Raw genomic sequence first — 27,083 nt, forward strand, 5'->3', positions numbered from 1 at the left:
GTTGTTGTTGTTGTTTTGGTGAACTCTGCAGCTCTCTGTTTTATCTCCACTCTGAGGTCTAAATCGGATGGAGGGATTTTACTTGCTTCTCTGATGGAGATTGAGGAGGCGATGATGATGATGGTGGCGTTGGTGCTGGTGGTGCAGGCGTGGTCGCCTCTGCTGACCTCAGCCCCAGAGCAGAAACACTAGAATATTCCCACAATACTTCTCTATTATTCCTACAGGGACCTGCAGCCTCTGCAGTAACCTTCTCTGCACTTGATGCCACTGTAACTCTCCTGTGAAGACTTTAAGGCTTATTTTAGCCACATAAGAATACATGTATTCAGATTCCTGTGGTAGCAGGTTATTGTAGAATGGTTTTGGACTCGTCCTGTGGTTGTAAATAAAAAGATTATGGTGATTTATGTGTAGTTTGTGGTAGTTTTCATCTCTTTTATCTTGGTATTAGTTGGTTAGAATACTCCTGCAGTGAAATAACAAATCTAAAATGTGTTTTAAGGCCAGTCTACTTGTTCTGTGACAGTAAAATCAGAAGAATTGTGCGTATGGCCGCAGCTTTGAGGCGTGTTTTTTTTTCCTTGCGCAGACCCGGTTTCAAATCCTGTAGAGCAATTATGTAATCAGATACAGGCTGGGCTGCTGCTTTCTCTCCTTCACCCTCCCCTTCTCCATTTCTCTCCCTTCGCCTTTCCTTTTTCCTCCTAATCTTCCTCCTCTTTTCCCTGTCTCATCTGCCCTCTCAGTTCTGTCCTCTCCTTTTCCTTTCTTCCTCTTTCCCCTGTTCTCATACTGTTAACTCCTCTTCCTCTCCTTTCTCTTCTACTTATCATCTCTTTATCCTCTCTCACCTCAGTTTTTTTTCTCTTATCATCACGTCTCTGTCTTTGGGCCTCCCCCTCTCTGTTCTTATCCTCCCCCACCCCTCCCTTTATTTCTTTGATGCAGCAACTCGGGAACATTTGGCAACTTGTTGACTGGAGCCTTTAAAATGTCACAGTAAGGTGTCAAGTTGTTCTCATGTTGCACACCCTCTGCTGCTGAAACAACGCACTGTAGTGAAACAAAAACATGTAATACGGTTTCATCCTTTTGAATGTAAATCAGTTTTTCAGAAGTAGAATTTTGCTGGTATCTCAATGAATGCTTTCCTGTAAAATTGTTGGATATCATGTCTTTCCCCCACAGGGAGGTCAGAGGTGAGGGATTCAGAACTCAAGGACAGAAGTCATTGGATTAACTTTCAAATGTACTCTTTGCAGTCAGTTGAGAGTCTCAATCTTCATAACTAATCTGCATAGAGGAAACTCTGCAGCAGATTTCAAAGTAAAGTTGCACAATCAATCTGCATCATAACCTCTGCCAGATTTTTGACACTGTCAGACTCATAATGGACAGTTTTCCATAAAAGGATCAAAATCAGTGCAGCAGAACCAGAGACATTGTCCTTTTTATTCCACGCGTTCTTCCTCCTTGTCAAAACCTGCCACCTGCATTACCCAAAATGCAACTTGACCGCTGACAGTGTGGTCAGAGATTGGGATTGTCTTATGGTATGTTCCATTTACATCTGAGGTCTCAAGTTGGAACTGGAAGTGACGTCAGTAGCAGCCATCTTGAATTCTCATGTCAGGGTTGGTGGAGTTGCGCCAACAGGGGGCATTCTATTTGAAACTTCTGAATAAGAACTCAGAAACTCCTGGAACACACCATTATGCTTGTAGGTGAGACTGCAGCCTGAATGTCTTGTTTTGTCTGAACAAAAGTCCAAAAATCCTCAACGTTTACGCTGCAGATTCATTTTCTGTCGATTGACTAACTGATGGCTGCAGCACCAGAATGCATGTCTTGGATATTAATGTTAAGCAAACCAAACCATGTCCAGCGTTTAGCTATGAGTGTCTGTGTCGCTCAGACCTTTTCCTTTGAGCCACTTGTAAAACACTTTCCATATGACGCAGACTTTCATAGTCAAAATGCAGATCTGCTGTTTTTGTTTACAGGCCGTTTAAATGAAATGGAGCACAGCCAGAGAGACGTGGGAGAAAGGGACAGGAAGCAGTTGTGTTTATGGGAAATGTGTTTTTCATTTGGAGACACAAAATACTGTACGCAGCGACAAGTTGTTTCCCTTTTGAAGATGGTAGTTTTTTGGCCTACCACTAATAGTTTGATTTATTTATCAGATCATGTCCACTCAGTCAGTTTGTCCTCGGGAGTTTAGCCTGTTTCCATCAGCATGTTTTGATGTTTTGCTCATAAATGACCTGCAGGGACGTTTTAGGTGAATTGATGCTCCTGCAGGAAACATGAACAGCACTTCGGGGTGCATTTTGGCTCTTAAGTAAGACTTTTTTTCTTTCCTTCACTAATACCTTGGTGCTGGTGTTTGTGGTGAAGGCGGTGGTGATGATGCAGTTTGGCTCGGCCCGGCTGGCGCGATGCGGGGGGGGGGGGGGGGGGGGGTTGTCTGAGCTGTAAATCATCGGCTCTGCTGCAGAGTCTCAAATCGCGTGCAGAGTCCTGAGCCTTCAGCTTCATCATTTTAATACCAGGCTAATATTAAACTCCAGTCCTCGTGGTGTATTTCTTCATCCTCTCTGCACGAGAGGAGGCTGTGAGGGACGATTCAGAGGACTTTAGATTTCTACTGATTATATAACAAGTTCTTGTAGAAACAAAGTTGTGTTTATACAAGATTTAACATTTGACAACTAACTTCTAGAGAAAGAGAATGATTTATAGAAATATATGTTTATGTTTCTCAAAGTAAAACATCACACAATTAATTAAACTGCTCCCCCTTTTTTTTTCCTTGAAGTTTCACTGGATCTCCATGAAAATAATCACAGCTGGATTCAGTCTTAATTGGCTTAAATAGTTCTGTGTTTAGACTCAGGTCATGCATTATTAGTCTTTTGTCTTTATTTTTTGCTCCACTCCACCCCCCAGCCTCTCTGTTTGTCTTAGTAAATCTTGTTTTTGCTCTCTGTCTCTGTTTCTGTCTCTCGCGTCCTCTCTTGAGCTCGTTCCACCTCTCCTGTAAACAGATCTGCAAGTGTGTCGCTGTATTAATTAGGGCAGAACGCTGTTGACTGAGTGTGTGTCTCAGGCGTCTGTTTGTTTGCTGAGAGAGGACAGGGATGGTGGTCGATGTCGGGACCGGGGAGGAGGAGCTGCGGTCATGTGATCACAGAGAAAATGTATCTTTTAAATGTGTCTTTGATCCTCCTCTGTGTACAGACGGTCTCTGAGCTCTGAGTCAGATTCATTGTTCTTGTAATGAAGAGGAACTGTAGACCAGACTCTGTCAAGTCATAGTCTTACAGAGGGTGTTCAGCTCCACCAGCTCTTGGACTCAAAGATGAACTGATTAGAGTTTGGTGGTCGAAGGTCAAGGTACCTGTTTTTGACCATAAGTGAATTTTTTTTTATTATTTACTGCAACTGGACTGGCTGGTGGAAGCATACAACCCCATAGTCCAGTTTCTTCTTTATTTCTTTTATCTTGGAGCCCCTCAGATGTTTCTTCAGACCTGATAAATGGCAGATAAAATACAGATGAAATGTTAGGGATCATTTAATTTTAGGTTATTCATCTAATACTACTTTTGAAAAATACATATATATTGTACATTTACATAGAAATACATTTTTTAACGTGTCCTCAGGCTTTAAGTTTTTTTTAGTTTATTTGGATAAATTCTTAAAAGACAAAATCCAAAGAAACAAGACATCAAAGTCCCACCCACTGTGTTTGATTGACAGGTGATCTCTGGTAAGTGCAGTGAAGTTACTTAACTCAGCTGCGAGAAGTTAAAAATGGACACTTAATGACATATATTATGTATATACTGAGGATGTGGTGAATTGTCCCTTTAAGAACAGGGAGGTGAGTTGTATTTTCAGAAACGAGGCCAGTCCTCAGTTTTCTGTCGCCCCTTTTCTCCTGCAGACTTCTCCCTCCCACACCTTTATTTCTCCTTACCTTCATCCCTCTTTCCTTCCTCCTCAGTCACCTCTCTCCTTTCCACCTCTCTGTGCCTTTTTCCTCCTACTTTAATATTTTACTCCTGTGTTCTTCTTTTTTCCCCACCTCATTCTCCTCTCCTCTTCCATGTCTGTTCCTCTGCCCTCCTTAAACTCCTTCCATCCATCCTTCCTCTTTTTTCTCCACCTTCATTTTGTTCTCACCTCTCTCTTTCTCCTTTAATTTTCTTACCTGACATCATGAAAAGAGTTTTTGGACTTATTTCTTCAACTGAAATAAATCAGAATGTTGTTTCAAAATAAAATAGAATAATATAAAATGAAAACTAACATGATAAAGAAAAGTGACGTTTAACTGAAGCAGACAGACAGCTCGGTTTATACCTCCTTCATCTCCATCCTGCCTTCTCGACTCTGAGGCTTAAAATTTAAGCTGGAAGAGTTTGGGTTGGAGGGAGGAGCAAGCTTCATCTTGAGGCCCCCGAGGATCAGAGGGGAGGCGAGGGAGAGAGTGATGGATGAAGGGAGGGGGACATGCATGGGAAAGGAGAGAATTAAGGGAGGAGAGGAAAGTGAGGAGGGAGGTGGTCTGGAGAAGAGAGGGTGGGAAGTGAAAGAGAGGAAACAGGAGGACATGGGCATAAGATATAAGGAGAGTTGAGTGAAGGAAAAGAGGCAAAATAGAGGAGAAACACAGTGTTGGCATCTGTCCCGTCATGCTGGCTCTCCCTATACAGACTTCGATTCTGCAGCTACCTCCGCTGCCAGCTGGGCCACACCACTTACATCAGTACCTCACTGCACCTGAACCACAATTATCAAATAACTGAAATGACTCAAACTAAGATGCATTTTTGCCAAAAAACCTTGGCAAAAGGTGAGGAAGAGGAGAGAGGAGGCTTAGGTTGGAGGAGGGATGAAGAAGCAGAAAGGGTCCTGGAGGTGAAGGTGAGGAGTAAGGAGGACAGGCCTTAAATGTACCAGCTGAAGGATCCTCCCCTGGAAGGAGGGAAGAGGACAGAGGGAGGAATGTTCTGGATAATGTCCAGCAGATAGGAAGTAGAGCAGTGCGACAGAGAGGAGGGCAAGACGGAGCGAGGGAGGAGGAGGAGGAGTGAGAGATTTTTCCCAGCAGCAAAGCTTTGGCTAAATATAGAGGGAGTCTGTTAGAGGCGAGCATCACCTTCAATAAAAACACTGCAGGTTTTACAAGCTTTAGTCCATCGACTTGCACGTCAGTCATAGTTGAGCTTGACACTTCATTTGTGACCTGGAAACAGGTGTAGATGGATAAATCTGGATTCAAGGAACACTTATTTGCTTGTTCTGCAGCTTTTGACCATATCCTGTGGTCTTCAGCAGCAGGTCGAGCTGTAGATGTTCAAACTCTCTATGGTTCTGAGCACGCTGAGAGTGCATTTGTGTTAACCTTACTTTCAAGCAGGTAAAGTAAAGCCAGAAGCAAAACATTCAAGTATGGTAAAGTTTTTGGAATGAAGCTTTTGTATCAATTACAGCGTTTAAAGTTCCACTTTAATGAAAAGTAAAGATTTCCTCTCAAGTAAAAATTTGAAAGTGAATCTGAAGCAATGATGGAAAGTAAAGCTTTAATACCACAATGGATGAGAAATCCTGGGAGTTATCAGTATCAGTATCTCAGTGTATCATGTATTTAAATCGCTTGATTGGCCAAAAATGGACACACTCATCTTGGTATTTTAACTATGGAGAGTTTCTGAAGAGGGCAGACTGGGGGCTCAGTGATAAGAGCTGTCACATCACAGCATGGATGCTAGGTGCTGGGCAAGACTGAGGCTCTTTGTTACCTGAAGCGTGGACTGTAAAATGATCTTGTGGAATTTTAAGGTTGAGGGTCTGAAGCAGATATATTGTAAGTCGGCAGCTTTTTTAAACTCGAAACTGTTATTTTACTCACTTTCTTTTTCTTTATCGTTCTTTTCGGCCATGACTCCTGAAAAATTTGCGTGGGATACCTAAATGCACACACGTACACCCAGCTATCAGTGAAGCATGGCATGTTTGAACTGTCTGTTTGTGATTCTTCTGTATGTGTGTGTTTACATAGCCGGGTTATACCAGGGTGAACAGGTTTGACCTCAGCAGGGGTCAAACACACACGGAACTATTTTTCTTGCTCTTCCTTTGCTGTTTTTCTTCTTTTCACTCGTTGAGCTGCATAAATCACCTCTGATATGTTAAAAGCTGCTCAGATTGTGGGGCTAAAAATCACATCCAGACAAGTTTTATTCTCTAAATCTCTCATGTTGAGTGTTCAACAAGAGCCTGCTTTATTTTCTGACTAACACTCATGTTTCATGAGATCATAAATGAAGTTTTTAAAAGGTTTGGTAAAAGCCAAACTGATTGTGAAAGCCGCTTAGCTCATAAATGTTCATGTTAATTTCCATCCAAGGAAGAAAAAAAAAAACATAAGTTGCAGTTACACACCCGTGATATCTCATGAATAAAATATGTGAACAGTGTTTATGAAGACTCTGCGCTAATTTGCAGCAGGAAGCATTTTCCACTTGCGTGTTTCCAAGAAGGTTCTGCTCAGATTTGTCGGTTTATGTCCCGATAGGCGCAGGCGGCTGCTGAGGCTGAGGCGATGGAAAAATCAAAACACATAAACTGAGGTGTGGGGCTGAGAAAAACCAGTTCTCTAAGTGTTTCTGTGAGCTGCTCAGATACGACGGGGAAGATCTTCTGAAAACGCTGAATGTTTGACTTCTGTCTTTGTCCTCTGATCCCACTCTGACTTCTAACACTCTCCACGTTACCTGTTCTATCCAATCTGAACACAGCGGTGCAGTTTGAGCTGCTGCCTAATTAGTTTTGCAGACATCTGATGAGGCAGCAAAACCCCCCAGAAAGAGACAGGAGAGGAAGGTGAGGACAGGGCAGGGACAGGGCAACAAAGATCAGCTGAAAGGACTGATAACACAACATTTACTGAGAAAATCAAAATTGCTCTTTCCAGGCTCCTGAAGGGGAAAAGTATATCTTTTATATCAGTATTGTGATGTTAGACTGGATCTGCCCTGGAATTTTAGCTCTCATAATATTATGATCAGTATCCAAAGTTTTACCTCAGAGACTAAAGCCAACTTATGTTCCTGCCGTTAAGATGCAAGTAAAGTAGCAGGGTTCCTAAAGAGGATCTGAGAAAAGTTCTTGTGTTTAAAAACAGCCACAGGACTGTTATTGCAGTTGCCTCCTGATATAACCCCACCCACTTTGCTTCGCAAGCAAATTAGAGCTTCAGCTGATGATTATTGTCATCACTGATTAGTTTGGTGATTATTTCCTTGGTTAATCATTTAGTTTCCTAATGCTCATTGTGACACCTTTCAGTGACTTGTTTTGTCTGACCATCAGTCCAAAACATTCACTTTACACTGATATAAAAGTAGAGCTGCAGCATTTAGATGAATAGATTAATTTTTTGTTACAATCAAGCAAAGATACCAAACTTTTCCCAATTTGTTTTACTGTTCTTCTTTATCTCATGTGACAGTGAATTGACAATTTGTAAATTTTAGTCAGTTCATTGGACAAAGCACACAACTTTGGGAGGACTAAGTGGTAAAAGAAAAGAAACTTTTTTTAAAGAAAAAAAAGATTTATTTTGTTGTTTGTTGGTGAAGTGTATGATTATTATTATTTTGTTTTTTATCCAATTAGCTCAGAAAGATTTAGTGTTCTGCTTGTAAATTCTAATTACTGAAAATAAATAAAATAAAACAAATATATAAACTTGGTAAAAGTGAGAGCAAGAATTCAGCAAGTCATATTCAGAGAATAAAGTAAGAGAAGAAAAGTAATGTAAGATGTTCTGAAGTCAGTCAGTCAGTCTGGTGCAATTCATGTCATGTCCATTTGATTAACACACTTAGATATGTGTGTGTGTGATGGATAGTGATAGTAATATGGTGTATTACCCACACATATTTACTTTAAATTGTCAGAGGGGAAACACACACACCTGATGCACTCTGGGTTGACCTTCAGCAGGACTCCATTTAATTTGATTTCCATGTGGCCAAAGGCGTTTCTCTCTCTAACACACACACACACACACACACACACACACACACACACTATGCTCACATTCCTGATAAATGAAATGTTCAGTTTGAGGCTTCCAGATGTGGTCACACACTACACTACGAGGCTGTGTGTATGTGTGTCTTTGTGGTTAGGTATCCTGAAATGGTGTGTTGAAGTTGCCGGTTCAAATCCCAGAGTACAGGGCAGGGATGGGGCTTTGGTTGGGGGAGGAAGGGGTGGAGGAGGGGGCACCGTGGGAAATGAGCAGCAGTGCAGTTATACAGACAGAACAAACAAAACAGTTCAGAATTGGTTTGGGGTGAATGGAGGGTAAAGGTCTGCTGCGTCACTGTGACTTTTGGAGTCTGTTTAAGACATATGTGCTTCTCTGTGCCTATGTGTTCGTGTATATATAAATACATATGTTGTGCACACACCCTCAGGCATTGCTGTAAAAGTGAGGGTGGGGTTGAGACAGAGGAAATGAGTGATTAGCTGGAAATGGGACGCTGCCTTTGGGCTGTGGACCTGCAAACTGTCTGTTCTTTAGTGACCCGAGGCTGTGTTCACACTGCATGGAAAACATTAAACTATCTCTGATTTTATTTGTTACTGCTCCACCTCTCATCAGCATGTGACCGGCAAACAGCCGAATCTGAACAAAACCGTGTTCATGCTAGACTGACTACATTTTAAAACGTATTATTTCTCATCTGATTTGGCCATATGTCCACAATAAGAGTTTATTTACTTAACAACATTGTTAACAGGTTACTAGCCTGCCTATTTTAGATATGTACGGGTGATCAAAAGGCTTATCCACAAGGGGCCGAAGGCAAAAAGAAACACGGTGGCTGTCAAGGCACTGTACTTTGTGGCCAAAATTTGAGAATTGATTCATTTTGATTCTCGATGATTTAGTCACATCAGCTAAATACTATGGCTGTCGATGAGTCAATGCATCATTCTAGTAGACCCAGAATTGACCAGATAGATGACAGGGTGAATCGTTTCTTTCAGGCCACTCTGACACTCCTCGCTCCAGTCTGTCCGTACATCTGTCCCTTTCTTGTGAAAGTGACATCTCAGGAATGCCTTGAGGAAATTTCTTCAAATTTGGAAACAGACGTTCTCTTTGACTCAAAGTTGAACTGATTAGATTTTGGAGGTCAGAGGTCAATGTCACTGTGACCTCACGTCTGTCCCATCATGTACAATATATAGGCTCACACTAGATGTGTGAGGCAGTGCATTTGTCTGCAGGGACCCTGCCCTCTGCCTGTATTTTCTTGCTTTCTTCTTGTAGTGCTGTGCTGTGTCATCGGTGTATAAAGAGCTGCAGGTCTGTGTCTGTTTGACCGGGGGGCCGGGCTGAGCTTGGATTTCATTAATTCAAAATGTGGCAGTGTAGCACCTTCCCGCACGATTGTACAATCCACGTCTTTGTACTCACGAATGCAACAATCATTAAAAAAAATCAAGAAATAATGTTTTATTTCTCTGATTCACTACTGATTCTTCTCACTAATGCCACTCCCTCTCTAGCTCTCTCCACCACCGCTGCTCTCTCTCTCTCTCTCTCTCGCTTGTGGAGCTGGGGAGGAGGGGCCAACTCGTGTTTACAGACAGCGATGTAAAAATCCTGCATATTATATTTAGTTGGTTGACAGAGGCAATAATTATAATTTGCTCATCATAGTGCAGGATCTCTGGAAATTTTTAGGTCAAATTTTCACCAGCATTGACTTCACCTGCTTTTTTCAGTGTTGCTATGATGATAGAGAGGCTTACGTCATTGACCTCCACCCCTCTCATCTCCAGGGCAGAGCTGTAATACAACCTCTGATGACTTCATATACTACATTACATATGTGTGTGTGTTCTTGTATCTTTGTGAGAACCAGTTTGACTTTTAGACATTATGGAGTGAGGACCGTCCCCACAATTTTAAAGGGCTGTTTGAGAGTTTTAGGGTTATGGTTAGAATTTGTTTTAGGTTAGGGTAAGGTTAATTAAGTATTAAGTGTTTCTTAATATATTGATTTGAAATAATTAATTTCCTTATTATCAAAATTGATAATCAATAATCAACAATTTTTTGTTGTAAAAACTCATTTTCTTGTTCTGACTTAAACTCCAAATCCCTGAATCTAACATTGTGATTACTAAAGATTTATTCCTAAAAACACTGAAAACTCAACTCAACTGTCAAATCTGAGCAAGAGAAAAATCATTTCCGTCAGTGAGGTGGTGGCTGCTTCGAAAACACAGCTGCAACAGGAAACACTGTGTGTATTTGTGTGTGTGTGTGTGTGTGTGTGCGCGCGTAGAGGAATATTAAGGAGCTTTACACCAGCGTATTCCTTACCCACAAATACCCACTGACACACTTGGCATCATGGGAAATGAGTTTGATGACATTGGACAGGGAGGGGGAAGGGGTTACGTGTCCTTGACTGCATGCACATTTGTAATGAGCTATACACACACACACAAACACACACATACACACACAGTGATATGGCTCAGATCAGTTAGATGATAAGAGCAGCTCAGATCACTGTTTGAGTTCATATTCAACATATTATGCACTTGTACTATGTACTACTATGTACCCATCCAGCTTTAATCATTTTAGTGGATATTTGTTTCTTAGTGTCTCTCAGTAAAGACGGCAACAGTCATTTTAAAACAGTCTACAGACAGTCAATCTAGCTTGAGTTCTGTTTTCTAGTTTCTAGTTTCTAGTTTCTATTGGGGGTGTGCATTTTTTATGCACATTACTCTAGGTAAGAGGCAGCCACAATGTTAAAGATAAAGAAAACAGTGCTGTGATTACAAGAAACCTCTAAAAGAAATGACAGAATTTCATGAACACATGTAAAGATGTGCCTTGTTTCAGTAAAAATGTCCATAAAACCAATAATAATAATACCTGTGACTAATTATTACTATTATTATAGATTTAATCTCCCAAATCTATTCAGGTCTATATAATGTCAGGATCCAAGCTGATGTCTTCAGATATCTTGTTTTGTCCAACCAACAGTTTAAAACCCAAAGACATTTGGTTAACTCTCACAAGAGACACCAGACAAGAAACCCAATAATATTCACATCTGAAAAGTTGGAACCATTTGTTCTTGAAGCTTTGCTCGTGATTATTTGACTATCAAAAAAGTTGCTGATTGGCTTTCTATCGATCAACTAATTGATTAATCGACTAACTATATAGTAATTCTGCTGTACTTCTTCACATAAACACAGCATTTCCCATGAACCTCAGCCCCCCCCGTGTTGTTTCTGCATTACAACTGACTTAGAAGCACTTAGACAAGCAGACAGGTGAGTCAGTGCGACAGGTGGGCGGTCAGTCTTGAACCTGCGCTGTTGAGGAATGTGTTTGATCCTGTTTTAACACTCTGATCAGCAGGATGCACACACTGGAACAAAAGAACTACAGTTACTGTGAACACACACACACACACACACACACACACACACGTACACACGTCCTGTGGAATAGATTAGATCTGACATCCCACAATGCACTGCAACATGAGCTGGGCAGGATTGTGGGCTGGAGAGAGAGTGAGAAGGAGAGAGAGCGAGAGAGAAAGTGTCTGGCAGCTGGCCAGGGCGAGATGATGGGATGGATTGCCATGACGACACGGCCGACCCTCCAATCTGGATCTGAGTGTTTGCGTGCAGTGTGTGTTCATATGTTGTGCGAGGGTTTTGACAGCCAGTGATATTTCTGGACTGGAGCTGCTGGGAACTGAAGTGCCGTGCAGGTATTCTGGACGTTTTAGTCGATCAAGTTCTTGCTGAAAATCTTTTTTCAGGTGTTTTTTTTTTCTTCTCAAAATCCAATCAGATTCTTGATGAATTGTTTGGTTTATAAAACACAAAATACAGTGAAAAATGCCCATCACAGTCTCCTAGAGCTCAAGGTGACACCTTCAAATGACTTGCTTACAGTCCAAAACCCAAAGATATTCAGCCATAAACACTTGTGGAATGTTTCAATCATGCTTCACCTGCAGCCGACTCCCCATCCTGTCGTGTACACTTCTGAAACATAAGTTGTTTAAGTTGCTGATGATATAATGTGCTTGGGCATGTTTCATGTGTGTGTTTTATGCAAATGAGAAAGTAGAGTATAGGAGAGATTTGCACTGGTAATATTTAATTTGAAGAGCTGAACTTGGCAAACAGCTGTGCTGTCATGACTCTGCTGAAAAGAATTTGGAAGCAGGTTTTTGGAGTTATTTTGCAGACCTGTCTTTATTTGTGCATGGATGGCTAAGGGCCTTTTGAGATCATGCTGTCCTGGGCATGAGCAAGACACACAGCAACCAAGACCTACACAGTGATAGGACAAATCTGCAGCACACTGGTGTAGCTTTAGTATATCAATTTTTCAAAACTTGGAGACTTAGATAAAATAGTGGATTTTGTGAGATATTACCACTTCTCAGGAAAGCTCAAGGTAAAATACAGTTGTACACAGCTTACATTTCTAATGTAGATCAGTATTAAAAACAAGCAGCATCAAGGTGTGGAAAGGTCAGAGGTCAGTGACGCTGATAACAGACTGAGCAGGGGGACAAGGTGGAAAAAATTCTTCTGAATCTGACTGCAGTTTGTAACAGAGTTAACATCTGCAGGGCTGTTCAGACGGTCATCTGAAGGCTGGGTGTGTGTGTGTGTGTGTGTGTGTGTGAGTGAAGCGTACAAAACACATCTGGTCCTGTGGGTCATGTGGTTTTGCAGTGTGTGTATGTGTGTGTGTGTGTGTGTGTGTGTGTGTCAGATTAGCTCTGGCCGTCAGTGAAAATCATGACTGAATACTGGAGGATGGAGGAAGGAGGAGGAGGAGGAGAAAGAAAGGGAATGAAAGGATGAGGAGGAGAGGAAGAAAAAGAGAGGAGGAAAAGGAAGTAAAGGTTGACTTGGAAGAGGAAGATGTGTTGATAAAGATGGAAAAGGATGGGTGGAGTGCAGTGAGTAGGGCTTGGAGGAAAAGAAATAGAAGTTGAGAGGGTGGAGGAGAAATAAGGGTGGAGCAAAGAAAGGAAAATTAAAGGAGGGAGGAAAGGAAGGGGGAGATGGAGGGACGATGTTTTTAGAGTAGAGAAGGATAAAGGTTAAAAATGGGTGTGAAGACAAGAGGACGATCATAAATGAGGGCCCTTCAAAGTTTTCCTGCCCTAACCTTTCTTTTTTCCTCTTTTATCCTGTTATATTCCTCCTCCTCACTCCTTCTTTCACTCCTTCTCTTTTCTCCCCCCTCCCCAACTCCTCACTCCTCTCGTTGGCACGCTCCCCAGCCGCTCCACCCTCCTCTGTGATCCGTCCTGCTTCTATCAGAGAGTTTGGGAACAACCAGTTCTCTACAGATCCAGTCTCCAGAGAGTGAACCCCCACCCAACACACACAGATTTTACTGCTCTGTAAAGCAGCAGTGGCCTCTGTCTACTTTTCTTGCTGGTTTTATGGCTGCATTTTAACTAAACTGAACTGACTGCATTGAAGGGTTCATGTTGTAGAAATTCAGCTTTTCCTCCAGGTTTATTTCTTATCAAAATAAAGTTGCGATATATTATGACCATCCAGGGTTTTGGCACTGCACGTCCTTTTAATTGTCCTTTTAACTGTCACTGACAATCACTCAGATCTCTCACAACTCTCCTGGACTGTTTTTTTTTTTTTTTTTTTTTTTTACCTTAAGTTAAAGTTTTTAAGTTGATGTGTCAAGCTGTTGCTTATTTCCATATCCAGCAGACAAAGAACATCCTTTTCATTTCATTCATCAAACATGCACTCTGCCTGAAGAACACAGTTGTTAACATTAGATATTAATGCAAACACTTCAGAATGTTCTTAAAAAGTTGTTTAACTGATTTAACAGATTTAACTGTAAAAAAACAAAGCAAAACGTTAAGTCATGACCATGAACCAATTCAGATGTATCCCGGACTAGCCATTGTTAGTCATCAGCAATACCAGTTGATAACAACGCTCTACGTGGTATTTCGGACATACAAATAGCGTAGCAGCATGTCCATGGATAAAAACTGAACAGTACTATGTGTATGACTGACTTAATGTGAAACACATAAGAAAGAATTGCTGTAAACAGTAAAACAGCCATCTTGAATTCTCATGTTGGGGTTGAGGGGTTGCTCTGACTTTCTGAGTAGGAAATCCAACTTCAGGGGTCGTCCCAGTTGAAAACTCCAACTAGGAACTTGGACATTACAACTTCCGAGTACAACTGGAATGCACCACAATATTCCCTCTGTTTTAGCTTTGTTTTTGGTCTCTACCAACTCCTGAGGGAATGAACTGGTTCTTCAGCTGCTAAATGCTCCACTTTGTTCACCAGCTAGTCTCTAACTGCGTCTGCTGTTGTAGTGGACAGGTGGACAGCTGCCTGCTGCAGCCAAAAACTGTGCTATTAGAGCAGTGAGTCTGAACCAGAACAGTAAAGTTGTGGTCTGGACAGATAAACAATAGGCTGAAGAGTTAAGGTCCTGCTCTCACTCCTACCTAGCATCTAGTTTTGTGGTTGTTTCTTTCCATATTCTAAGACAGACTGTCATCCTGCACCACAAATCCTTACTTTGAGCCTCTGAAAGTTTTCTGATTTCATTTAAAAGCAAACAGCCAGTTTGGAGAATGGGTGTCATTGGTTTAATATGGTGAATAATATGAAATCATTTTGTAACCAAAATGTTCTGTCAGGGCTCGTGTAGCTGCTCTGTCATAAAATCTCATCTCTCAGTATGAACACTACAGTAAATATCAGCGCAGTAAACACCCGTTTTCCTCAGAGATGGACGGATCAGAAAGACTTCTGAAGAGTCCTCTTGACCTCTGCTGTTTATCTCGAGTGCTTCATTCCTCTTTACGCCGTCTGATCTCTTGTTTCTTTCCTTCCTCCTCACATTCCTTCGCTCCATCTTTCCTCATTCATTCCCCTGCTACCATATTTCATCTTTTTCTTTTTTCCCTGTAGTCCATTTCATTTTCTTCTTCGTTTGTAGCTCTATCCGCCTTCATCATATTCATCATCTTCGTCATCCTCTTTGATCTTATCTAATGCTTTTAAAGAAAGGTCTTCTGGATAATGTAGTTCTAATTGTGTTAGTTATGGCATTTAAACATTAGAAGGACAAACAGTAAGAGACCATAAAGTATTCTGGTTTGTGCTGGTACTGACGGACTGAATCTGGTCTCTGCACAATTTGTACTGGTCTAAAAATGATAAAACTGGCGTGTGTGGTTTCTATTGGTCCCTGCAGGTCTTTGTTGGTGCTTGATGTTCTGATTTGCTCTGTCCAGTGTCAGGCCTGTGTGTGATAGAGAGGATAGTGCTCTCCACCTGATAAGCAGAGTTAAAAAGGAGGTTATCTGCTCCCGGTGGAGCTACCATTAAACCCACTCCTCTCCTTCATCCTCTCCTCCTCCTCCTCCTCGTCCTCACCATTTACCTCAAACCCTTGCACCGCAACAAAATGTCCTTCTCTTGTATGGATGAATGTGTATGTATGTGTGCTCAGAGCTGCCGCCCACAGACGCCCACTCAGCTATCTGCATTATACTTGTTTCCAGTGAATATCTGACAGCATATATCCTACTAAGCTGGTAGTTTATCCCTCTGCATCTGTTACTGTGAGTGATTGTTTCCACATTGTCTTTACTTTCTCACATGTGGTCAACATGGATAAAATCTATCACAATATATATTATTTCATACCGTGATTGTGATATATCTGTTGATGTAGTAAAGTTTGGTGGAAATTCTGATCAGAAACCCTTTGGACCTAAAATAACCAGTTAAACCAGTCATTTGACTGATGGGAATAGCTGAGCCACTGCTAGTTCAAATGGGCAAATTTCCTATCGAGTTCTCTGCCTGCCAACGGTAATTACAATGCTGTATCTTACCGACCACACTGGCTATAGAATTGACAATGTTGTTTTATGAGTTTTCTGTTAAGTATTTCATCTCAGCAGGTACTGATTATTGAATGGTATTTGGTTGTCTCTCTCTTTTTTTTTTTTTAACACTACACTGGTATTGAGCCAATTTCATCATCTGCTATTTCTCTGGACAGAACTAATGGAAGTCTTAACATATGAATCACATTAATAAGGCAAAGCTTTGTCAAAACTAAAAAGAGGTTAAATAAAAAGCACATCAGGTTGCGCAACAGTCTTTGCTGCATTGTTCTTTCTGTTCTGTGGAATTTTACTTATATTTCAAGGTCAGCTGTGTTACAGCTGTAACAGTTCAGTTAGACTGTACCATATACGTAGGGTCACATGATGAACAGTCTCCTGGCCTCCTCTGGTTGTTACATAGCAGGTGTTTGATGGATTAAATCCATCCAAATTTCCTCTTCTTCTTCATCAGTCCTTAAAGACTGCAGTGGCTAACCAGACAGAATCTCTGATCTGCAAGCTGTAACCTGGATTCTCCAGATCTGTGTGGTTCATGGAAAGTTCAGGTTTTCCCGTTAATTTGTCCCTTTCTGTCTGAAGGTCACAGATCCACGCTGGAAACACGGAGTAATGAGAGGAGAGAAAAAGGCTTCTTTCTTTCTTCCTCCTCCATCTATCTCTCTGCCTGACAAATTAGAGCTTAACTTCATTAAAATGACTCAGTCTGATTGCATGAGAGCTGAGTGCCGTTCCCCCGGCCCTCGCTCCTTCAATGTGTTGTTGTCAGTGTCGAATGTTCCCAGGCGTCTGGACTGACAATCAGGCCCATCTGTCTGCTCGCACAGACACAGTGGCCATTCAGAAATGGATATCAGGGAATAATTGTGCTGTTTATCTGAGAATATCACATTTATCCTGGAGCCATTTGGCTGCTGTGTTAGGCTCGTGTGTCAGCCTTTACAGTATGTGGAGTAGAGGGTTTGAAGCATGGGGGAACCTGCTATCTGTTGTACAAAGCTAACTCGGTTACTGTCTAACACTGAAGTAGAGATGTTATTCATAGCTTTTATCTTGAGTTGATCACTTGAGTAAAGTGCACTCTATTATTATCAGAGCAAAATCCTGCATGAGCAACCATTCAAAATTTCCCAACCATTATCTAGGTTGACTAAACAAGGGAACAACCAGACAGAGCTTTGTAGATCATCTTCCTACATGGCAATTTAGCTACTTAGTTTCCTTAATAAACAAATGACCACAAGCATTGCTGAAATATTTTCAGCTGTACAGACTGTTGTAAGTCATCTAACCAAATCAACAACTCTTTAATCTATGTATATCTTCCATCCACATGACAACCATTAAAGGTTCCCTGTGGAGTTGTGAGCTGTAGTTGTAGATTTATGAGTGGGTCCTCATTTTGTCGGTGTCATGCACACACACGACAACACACAAGATGTAGATGCAATAGTTTCACACCGTAGCAGGTGGTGGTAAGGCGTTAAGATATACTGCAGTGCACCAGAGAAGAAGAAGACCGCTATTTAGTCAACATGGACATAAATAATACAGGATCTAAAACACTTTTAAAATGTTTGCAGTTGTTTTATGTGGTAGGGAATGCATTAATCTCATTTCTTAGAGTTCAAGGTAACACTGAATGTAAACATACATTTGTTTGTTTAAAGGTAAAACCCCATGGGGCTCCTTCAGGTTAAGCTCTTGCAACACAAGCTCAGTCCATTCTCTGTTTTGATGCCAAGTAAATGATGCAGTCAACCTTACAGTGTAATTTACCAGTGTATTTGAACATTGCGGCACCTTTTTGGATGATGCTGCATTTCTTTTGTGGCAAAAGCTGAGCCAAGTTCAGCTGTTTTCTGTTGACTTTCTGCATCAGTATAGTGGCCAACAGAGGTCATACTGAAATTTAAAAAGTCACTTGTCTGAAAATGCCATTGATCAATCAAGACATTTGTTAAAAATTATTGAGACATTAGCGTTTCTGCTTATCTGGAAATAGTGTAAAATAGTGTAAAATTCTCTATCAGGATGTACAGCATGTACTTTAATTTAATAATATCAACAGAGAAATTGTTAAGGCATTCAAATTCATGCATTGTTTAAGCATCAAAAGTGGTGCTGAGGAAAATCCATTCTCTGATGGTTATGAGAGTCAGATTTTTGTTTGCTGTGGCCGCTGATTACCTCAAATGCACCGCCCTGCCATGTCACATGGACTTACTGTACAACCCAAACATGCTGAACACTCTATGACCTTTCATGTCATGTAAAAACATCAAATTCTTCCTAGAAATCTGGTGCACACTGAGACTTTATTAAAATAAATAAACTATTTCCAAATAAAGAGCTCCAGGATTTCCACTTTAATCGTTCAAAGTTTGTTCATCTGCATGTTTTGCAAAATAAAACCCAGCGGGCTGCAAACAGGGACCGGGTCTCTGTCTCATTCATCTGTGTCCTCCACCCGTCTGTCAGTGCAGAGGGTGGAGAGGCTGTTTATTTGAACAGGAGGAGATCAGCCAGGCAGGGAGGCTGTTTTTGGCTGCAGGCTTCAGTTGCATAATGGCAGGAAAGCAGTGGGAGAGTTTGGACTGGGAACGAGGGGAGAGAGAGGGAGAGGGAGAGGGAGATGGGGGAGACGGTGAGGTGGAGGAGGCGGCGGTCAGTTTTAAGTTCAAACTCTGTGTTATCGACTGAGATTCTGTTCCCCTTCACTTGTCTAAATGATCCAGGATTTGGGACAATAAAGCCTGGATGATAAGGGAAATGAAACATGGCAGCATGTGGTTAAAGCAAATTTCCTCTTGAGAGTGCGGTGCTGTGTTAGAACTGAAGGACCTAACACTGATTTATTGACCATGTTCCTCTCACATAGATTAGAGTCAGACTGGCTGGTCATATGGCTCTCTGTAATCAGCCTGTAATCTTGTCATCAGTGTTTATGGGTGTAAACTGAATTCTTTGGATTTTTTGCAGTGTGCAAGATTCATGTGAAATGATGTGAAAGTAAATGTTTAAGAATTCCACAGTCTCAGTAACACACAAGCATATCTGAAAAACCCTGGTTTAACAGTCTGAAGCTCCTCTAAATTTCAACAACTGCAGCCGAACAGATTGTGTATGATACAACAGCTCTGACCAAAAATGTCAGAAGCATGAAATAATGGATTTGTGGAGTGAATGAGTGAATGACTCCAAACAGCTCTGTGTGTTTTCAGATTCTGCATAGATAGTCTCTCTATCTCGCCCACATCCTCCCACTCTCTCGCCTCATCGCACCATCCATCTACTGTGATACTCACTGCCTTTATTTCCTCTCTCTCACCAAGCACACATACACACACACACTTAACACAATGTCTTCCCTTTCCATATAAACACGTAGAAGTCTCATTAGTAACCGATGTTTATATACAAACCTTTAAACACTTCAGCTTCAGCCATCAGCCTGAAACACTCACACTAAAATCACCCACGCATTCTTTTCACTACCATACAGTTTGTTCACCATTATGTAGCCCTGCCTGAATGTTTTGTGAGAATTATTATGACCTGTACAGTGGACTCAGATTCTACTCTTTTCAGTCTGTTCCTTCATACAGGTGCAGCATTCATACAGGTATACCAGCAGCAGTAGATGATTGACCTCTGCTGGCTACCCATGGCTGGGTGCCTGAATCAATTTCAAGTCACTAATGCTTGCCTACAGAGCAACTTCTACACCAGTCTACTTGAACTCAGTCAAACAGACTCCAAGAATCGTATGGCATTGCCATCTCTTTACACAAGGCATTCTCCAGACTGCTTTCCTGTTTTCCTGCAAACCAGCTGTTGGTGGATGAGTTCCCCGATGGTGGAACGAACCCCCAAATGAAACCAGAGCCGGAACATCCCTCTCTATTAAGAATCTCTTGAAGGCTCATCATCTCTGAGAACACCTCCTCTCCTAACACCTCTAACACCCTAACATGCCTAACTAACAGTGCACTTTCACTGCACCTTCTTGTCCATTGTCTTATTGAACAGTTTTTAGTACTCACTCTTAGTACTTAATGCTCTTAGTACTCACTTCAAGGTCTCCAACTGCTCTGAAGCTTCAGTTTTGTCTCTCACTTCGCTTTGGATAAAGGCATCTACCAGTGTAAATAAATTGGTGTATGGACCTTTCTTCTCTACCTGTGCTGAGACTTACTGAAGTGGATGTACTGTATGTGCTCTGTGTAGCTGAAGCATCAGGTACTGATGCTGTGCAAGACAACAGCTGTATGAGAGTCTTGCAGGTGGTGAAGGTCTAATTTTTATCTGTCAACCAGATTGGAGTCCTAAAAAACATGATGCTTTAGTTTTCCTGCAAGACGATGAGTCATCCCCAAGCTTGAAAAACCAAGGGTCCTCACCCTTGAAGCCTTCTCTCCTGTAAAAATGATACATAAAATTCCAGAGGAGCAACATTAAGGCTATGTGAATATATACTGTAATGCAATACTCTGTAGCAACTGGTATTGTTTCTAGGGCTGTCCCCAGATCAGTTTTAATGCCATTGCTCATCATCTTTGTGCAAACATCAGATGTCCACACAGTCTCTCCTGATTGGCTGCAGACAGCTGTATCAGCTGAGAAGTCACTGTCACTGGATGGCTCTAGGGGAGGTTGTACAACCATCTATTCAAACGTCACTGAGACGACACCAGAGCTGAGAGAGTCGGAACAGGCAACAGAAACAAGTTTGTCTGCTCCCCGTTTCCGTCATGCTTCTCCGTCACAGTTAAAGGGCCTTTAGACTTTGCAACAACAACAATCATTTTAGTTTATTGCATGTTTACACTGTGTGAGATGCGTCCAATAAAATCTTGGTCCCAGTCTGAGTCAGACTGTACAGTATCATTTGAAGGCTGTCAGATTGTGAGATGAATGCCCGGTGAATCTGGCCTTACAATATAAACAGAAAAAAGTATGAGAGCAGAGACACTTCATCAGCTCATTTCATCCTTCTGAACTGCTCTTACGTTTTGGAAATGCAGCTCCGCATGAAGGATTGCACGTTGCGCACTGATTGGTTGGTTTATAGATGTGGGTCACAACAGCAGCGTCACACTTTAAGAGTCTGATCCTAAATTTCTGACACTGTCTGAATTTTCCTGCAAACCAGCTGTTGGTGGATGAGTCTCACAGAGATCTAGGAGCACCGTGGACTGACGACTGCAGATTTTGCCATGTTTCTCTCACGTCTGTCAACTTGCGTCTCAGGCAGGCCAAAATTGCAATGTAAAGGGTCCTGTAGATCTGTAGTTGTAAAAGGCTTGTAAAAGATTACAGCCTGCTGTTTCCTGTGTTGCTCTGTACACAATGATGCAGTTAAAAAAAGAAAGAAAGCAAAGACAACACAAGCTTTGACTCAGGATTTTGATGACTGATGGCTCCAATCATCAGTGTTTAGAAGGCAGCCTGAATTCTCTTCATTTATGAAGAATATCTGATGTTGTGAACATGTAAATGGTATGATACACATTCAATATGGCTTGAATGGAGGAGAATTAATATGCACTGTACATATGTGTGTGTGTGTTTTTGCAGTAGGTGAGTGGCAAATAGTGAGTGGTTTCAGACAGGGAGGGAGAGCTGTCAGATGAACGCTGGTGGAAAACGGAAACTGTTACGCAACATTTGCTGCTTTCTCTTGTCCTCTGATCCCTTTCTTTCTATCCTCAGTCGTTCTCGCTCTCTAGCATTACTACAGACCCGTCTGTCAGCGTGAGGCATGGCTCTGTTCTGCTTCGCCACCTCAGTACGAGTGTGTTTGTGTGTGTCTGTTTGTGTGCCCTGAGCTACATCAAACACACTGCAGTGTTATGAGACAGGAGTGGAAGTCATCACTGGAGTTTATGGGCTGCCATAAGCTGACACACACACACGTGTGTGTGTGTGTGTGAGTGAGTGTGGTCGTGGTTGTGGTCTCTGATGCAATACTATGACATCTCCATTTCCTGGTCGAACAAAGGATGGTGTGTCCTCAACTGTTACTGATGGAGGACACTTTCACATACACACACACAGCACTCAGAACTCTCATTGATAATTAATAGGTGGTGTGGCAGCAGTGTGCTTAACGGTACATAGTGTGTGTTCATAAGTGCTAAGTGCTTCCAGAGCTGTATCTACACGATGGGATATAGACTGTTTGTGTATCTGAGTGTGTGTAACAGTAAAGATCTCAACAGAAAGGGTATGGTGGACTTAAATTGAGAGTGCAGGCAGTGTGTGTTTGTGTGTGTGCGCATGTGTATGTGTATGAACATGCAGCACACACGCATTAACACGCTAACATGACCAGATGATTTATTCATGCTAAAGTTATCAAATATAGATTCACAAAAATACTCAACACACTCTACAACGCTGCACGCACCGTAACACTGCTGTCATGTTCTGTGCTGCAGCCTGCGCTGTATCAATAAAGAACTGAAATTCAATTCAGATTGAAACTATTGTCACTTTTTGTCAGGTACAAAACCACACGCATGCAGTAAAATGGTCCATAAACTATGAAAATAAAGGAGCAATGTGAGGGATCACATTTAATCTCCTCATTTGGATTTTCTTTTGCTGATTTTCTGAAAACTTTGTTGAATTTTGTGCTGAACCTGAATGAGCTGGATATAAAATTCAGTTTACACAGGTGGCAGAGGTCTCTGTGTGCTGCTTTTTTAAAAAAGTGATCTCTGGGGAACAGTGATTATGTTTTTTCTCTGGTCTTAGTGTTGTTGAAGATGTAGCTTATGTATCCTGATCTGATTTTTTTCAACTGTGAAACACGGTTATCAGTACTAGCCTCAATGAGCCACCATCAGCTGGTCTTGTATACATACAAGCACACACACAAACCCCATGTCTCCCAGCAGCGGTCGATGCAGATTGTTTGTATTGTTCTGTTGCTCTTTTGTGTCTCTGTCACTTTGATTTTCGTTGGGAGGTGCCTCTCTGTATTCCTTTTTTTTCTGAACACTTTGTTTAGTCTCATCTCACAACCAAGGAAAACCAAGCCCAACTATACGACCTTATGATAATAAACCAGATAGGCAAAACCAAAGTGAATCAGCCTAACCCAGCCCCTCAGAGCAGCCAGTCTAATGAGAGTAGCTTCTCAACATCAATAAGTCATGTGGTCACATTTGCTCACTCAGGCGATTTGTTTTCTTCAGAGCAGAGATTCGACTGAGACAAAGAAACCAAAGGGAACTTGACTGAGAGGAGAAATACAAGAAATGAATAAAAAAACAACTCTATACTAAATGTTGGTCAAAGCACAACATCACACATTTACATAATTTCTAAGCTTTAGTTTATTCTTCTTCCTCTTTCCCTTGTTCCTCAGTTCTTGTTTGAAACAAACTTCAAAGGCAGAAAATCAGATGAGTAAATTTTGCACATTCAAAGATGTTTCACACTGTGTACAAACCAATAATTCAAGTGTAAAAACTGGACATTGCTGCTGTCCTCACGAGAAGGTCAGCAGCAAACTAACATTTCCCAGAATGCCTCATTAGGGCCAGACTTACTAGAGTGCACTGGGAGGAGAGAGGAAGGCAGGGTCAGAGGTCAACGAGCTGCTGAGGGCTTGATCTGTCAGCAAACACACGCACACACATACACATTACACAACAGTAATTAATCATGTACAGTTGCGTGTGAGCTTGTATCACTGCTGGACTGATTACACTTATGAAACTGCTTTTGGATGATTACTTTCCTGCTCGGGCAGCCATGTTGGGAGGTCAATAAAAACATGAACTTATTTTGTTTTTTTTAATGTGTTTTTGACATTGTTACATTGCCAAAAATAATTTAAGAAAAAATCCTGTTTTTAAGATCTCATGCTGTGGCAGATTGTGTCAACTTTGACTTATTATTCATGTAGGCATTAGCAAAACAAAGTTCGCTAATATTTGATTATATTTGATCATTAGTCAATGTCAGTGTCATTAGTTTTTCAGGTATAGGAAGAATAGGATTAGGATATAGAATGGGAAGAGTAAGAATAATAAGAGGAAACTGTATTAGGTAATGACCAAATTTTAATACTGACCTGATGATGGCACCAGATTAAGAGTTTACAATCACAAAAGTTATTACAGTTCATCCTGAGGGTAACATGGATGTGTGCACCAGATTTTATGGTCCTACAGTGGTCGAGTCATTTCATTCAATCATGTGCCAACCTCATGGTGGCGCTAGATGAAAAGTTAGAAGATTGCCAAAGTAACTAAAATACATCCTCTGTGGACTCTGAAAATCTGTACCAGATTTTGTACAAGCTCAACAAGTTGAATATTTATACCAAATTTTGTGTCTATCCATCTAATAATTGTTGAGCTTTTTCTCTTAAAAACAAAAATATCGACCTGTTGGTGGCACTAGAGGAAACATTCAGGAATTACCAAAATGCGAGGCATTCATCTTCTGGGGAACATGAATGCCTGGAAACTGAATTTTATTGAAATCCAACAAATCATTGTAGAGATATAGTGCTGTTTTGCTGTTGTTTTATAATTCACAGAGGACATACAATTAGAAGAAAATCTGAAAAAGTTAAGTGACAGAAAACCTGCTGATGTGTTTCATTGTTACTTTCTGTTCTTCTCTTCGCTCTGACGCCATCTCCTCCTGGTATTAACATGTGATCTGCAGCTGGAGAAGTTATCTGGATAATGTCGTCTGATCACTGGCCTTGCATTTACACCTGGTATCAATTAATGTCCTCATTACCTCGAGTCTGCCTGCATTGTGATCGAAATTCAGTATGTAAATGAGGGTTTGCTGACTTTTTCTAAAGAATGAGAGCACAGAGTTTTTCCTGATACGGATACAATATCCAGATTCAGATCATATGTTAATAGCAGGTGGCAACAGGGTCTCTGTCTCAGTTTTTCCTCTGAGTTTTTCTTTTTGTCTTTGTCACTTTCACTCTCTTTCTCTCTCTCTCTCTGTCTGTCTGTTCCATTCACTCGTGTGCTCGCTCGCCCTCTGTCTTTCTCGCAGCCAGTTCTGGAAGTGTGATCTCATCCCCTCCGACTGCTGACACATTCCTCTGCTTTCAGCCTTTTATTCCCTCACTCTTTTGTCTGTGTGTGTGTGTGTGTGTGTGTGTGTGTGTGTTGGATAGTCTCTCGCATGACGGAGCAGAGAGGCCCCGGAAACTGACTGAATGGTTTTAGCTCATCCAGAGTTTAAGACCTGGATAAAGTTGTATAGTGGTGTGTCTGTTTGTATGTGTGTGTGTGTCATATAGTGGTGTGTCTGTGTGTGTGTGTGTGTGTGTGTTATAATCTGGGAAAGGATTTAACTTTGATCATATTTACCAATGCAGTTTCTGTGCCTAGCTCTTTTTTTTGGGGGGGTTATTTTGCATTAAAAATATGCCGAATTAGCTATTAGTAGTTCCTTTTTCCAGTACATACATAAATGTACATCTGTTACTTACTATCACTGGAGTACTGTGATCCTGAAGAAAACTTGATAATTCTCAGGAGTTTTAAGGAGCATGTTTTTTCTGTCATTTCTAAGCAGATTTATTGACCTTTATTTATGATGGACATTGGAGATAATGAGTCTGAGTTATGACTCTTAGAATGAGTATGTGATTGGCCTGCAGTTTGATGTTTTACAGTATGTTAATGCCTTTCACCTGATGCAGTATCTTTGCTTCACCAAGTTCAGAACAACAGTAATACATAAAAACATCAGATCATACTCCAGACCTTGCTGATCCACCTTCATTATCTTGTAAGAGAAGCCTTTATTTTGTAACTGAAGAGGTGTGACTCTGGAACAGGCTCTTATTTTTGTGTCATTATCGACTCTCTTGATTGATTTGTGCTGTGGCATGTGCGTTGCATCCTCCCCCTGATACTTGGTGGCATCTGTTTGTTCTGATGAGGCAGCTGTGGATTGTGTTTCCAGGCTCTGCATCACTGTTTGTCCTCTGATGGAAGGACATAGCAGACTGCCAGAGCTTAGTCACCGCTGCTCAGAGAGCTGCAGGGTTTCAGTCTGCTGCAGCTGCACGTTGGCTTTCAGCACGTTGTTACCTACAGAGAGAGGAGGATGACCTGGAGAGACATGAAAACATGTTACCCTGCTTCATTTATTACATCAGCTGCGGTAAAAAAAAAAAAAAACATTTAGATCTGGTGCTAAAAGTGAATTGAAGTAGTTTTGGTCAACTGCAGTAATGTCTAACTGTGATAGTTACTGTAAACAGGGGAGGAGTTCTCAGTGCTGCAGTGCAAATCTGCTGCTCTCTGCTTATGAAAGAGAAACACCTCAGACTCATTGGTTTTTCATTGGTTTTCTGTTGTGCCGTCATTTGACCCTTCTTCTTACTGTATTTTTTATCTTCTAATATTCTCATCCATTTTCTGTCTGCAAATAATTTTTATGTTTTACTGTTGTTTTTTTGTACTATATATTTACCTGTGCTAAAAGCTTATATATTATATTATATTATGTCATATTATACTCTGTGTAATGTCCATGCCTGTGTTTTAATTCCATCAGTACAGGTATTTAGACAGTGGAGGTGTGATTTATCAATCACCTGCTGAGCTGAATTTGACAAATGCTGAAGCATCACATCTTGTTTTAAATCTAATGTTGAGACCAGATGACAGTTTAAAGAATAACATTATTATCACTTATTATCATCATTTATTAACTATGTGGCCTTTGCTGCAAATTTGCACGTAACAAATTTAAACAATTAATTGATTATCAAAATTGTTGCTGATTAATTTTCTTTTAGTCGACTAACTGACTTAATGGATGATGATTATCCAGTTATGACCAGTGCTTCTAGTGCAGTATGAGGAGTAGTTATGTTGTATCCAACTGCTGCTACTACAGTATCCTTATTATTATCACTTCTTCTGTTAACAATAACACCATCATACTCACCACTCTGCTACTTTCAGCTCTTTTTTAACAGTGTCTGTTAAAAAGTTTAACTGTTCTTACTCAGTCTTTTTCCATTTGGTTCATGGTTAAGC

General features: G+C 41.1%; 1 protein-coding gene across 1 annotated transcript in view; it reads left to right on the forward strand.

Moving 5' to 3' along the window:
* Window positions 1-27,083, forward strand: part of LOC108872871 (spectrin beta chain, non-erythrocytic 1-like) — a 122,671-nt gene that overhangs the window by 596 nt on the left and 94,992 nt on the right.

Source organism: Lates calcarifer, linkage group LG16_LG22 (genome assembly GCF_001640805.2).
Source record: "Lates calcarifer isolate ASB-BC8 linkage group LG16_LG22, TLL_Latcal_v3, whole genome shotgun sequence".
Classification (NCBI taxonomy): Eukaryota; Metazoa; Chordata; class Actinopteri; family Centropomidae; genus Lates; species Lates calcarifer.